Source organism: Penaeus chinensis, chromosome 35 (genome assembly GCF_019202785.1).
Source record: "Penaeus chinensis breed Huanghai No. 1 chromosome 35, ASM1920278v2, whole genome shotgun sequence".
Lineage (NCBI taxonomy): Eukaryota > Metazoa > Arthropoda > Malacostraca > Decapoda > Penaeidae > Penaeus > Penaeus chinensis.
In genome coordinates this window covers 10,377,963-10,379,834 of record NC_061853.1, presented here as the reverse complement: position 1 = coordinate 10,379,834, position 1,872 = coordinate 10,377,963, and positions in this window count along the sequence as shown.

The window sequence follows — 1,872 nt, the reverse complement described above, 5'->3', positions numbered from 1 at the left end:
TGGTAGTAGCCGTCGTAGTAGTAGTGGTAATGGTAGTAGTGTTACTAGTAGCAAATATTAAAATGGTAGTAGTAGTAGTAATAATAGTAATTGTAACAATAGTAGTAGTCGCAACAGTAGTAGTAGTAATAGTAGTTGTAGCAATAGTAGTAATGAAAACAGTAGTAGAAGTAGTGATCGCAGTATTAGAAATATTAGGTATAAAAGGAATAGTAATAGTGCACGTAGAAGTAGTAGTAGTAGTAGTAGTAGTAGTAATAGAAGAGGTAACAGTAGTTGTAGTTTCAGTAGTAGCAGTTGTAGTAATGTATAATCATTATCATTATCATTATCATTATTGTTATCATTATTATTATTATTATTATTATTATCATTATAACTATCACAATCATTATTATTACTATTATCATTATTGTCATCATCATCACTATCATTAATATCATTACTACTATCATCATTAGTATTATAACTGTTGTTATCTTTATTTTTATTACTATCATTACTACTGCTATTATTATTTATATTATTACCTTATCATTTTCATTATATCATTATACCGCTTTTACCTACCATTATTCCATTATCTTAAGTTATTGTCATTATTTTCACTTCACTGTTATCATAATCATTGACTATATCTATCCACATTTTTTTCGCCATCGCTCTTAAATAAAGGAAACCCGACTGCAACACCGAAAATAGACCAACTGGCAACTCGCCCGAAAGTAAACATTGGTAGACCGCTGGTTCAAAAATATATTGGTTCCTTTGTCATAGGTAATAAGCCATTTGTGTTTAAATTCGTACGGTGGAAAACAACTGCCAGCCTCAAAGGATTTGTGTAGCTTTTAGAGAAGCCAAATAATAATTATGCGCTTTGACAGTGGCACCATTAAATGTTTGAGCCATTTCTCTCTGCCGCCAGAAGAATTGCGGGTAATAGTGAAGGTAAAGGTAAAATTCTGAAGTCAGAGGCTCTAAATGAAAGGGTCAATGTGTTTACCTATCTGTTTGCGAGAGTCCCTGCCTATACTCCCTCCCTATCCTGTATAGGATATATATCTGGTTGGTTGTCGTGCTGTTGATGTCTGCATTTCTCTCTCTCCAGGGTGTCTATTAACTATTCATCTATCTATATGTCTGTCTATCTTTATATATATAAGCAGAGAGAGAGAGAGAGAGAGAGAGAGATAGAGGGAGAGAGAGAGATAGATCGATAGAGAGAGAGAGAGAGAGCGAGCGATATATGTGTGTGTGTGTGTGTGTGTGTGTGTGTGTGTGCATTTATATCTATATTCTATATCTATATATATATATATGCCTTTTTATGTGTATATATATGATATATTCATACCTCACACACACATACATATTATGTCTTGGGGTTTATATCATATATTATATATATATATATATATATTTATATTTATAATGTATGTATGTATTTATATATATATATAATTATAGATGTTTTTGTTTTATATTATTTTATGTGGTGTGTGATGTGTTATGTGGTACATATTTTATGTGGGTGTGTGTGTATGTGTGTGTATGTGGTATATATATGTATATATGTATGTTACATTCATGCTCAACAACAGCATATATTATATGGTGCCTGTTGTATGTTCTTATCTGTATATTTATTGTTATTTGTCGAATGTCCATGTGTGTATTGTGTACATATGTGTGTGTGTTTGTGTTTGTGTGTGTGTGTATGTACATATATGTAGTGTGTGTGTGGTTTGTGTGTGTGTGTGTGTCTGTTGTGGGCCTTTGTGGTGTCTGTGTGTTTGTGGAGCTTTGCTTGATGGTTGTTGTGTGTGTATGTCGCTGATTCTATTGTTGTGTGTGTGTGTGTGTGTGTGTGGT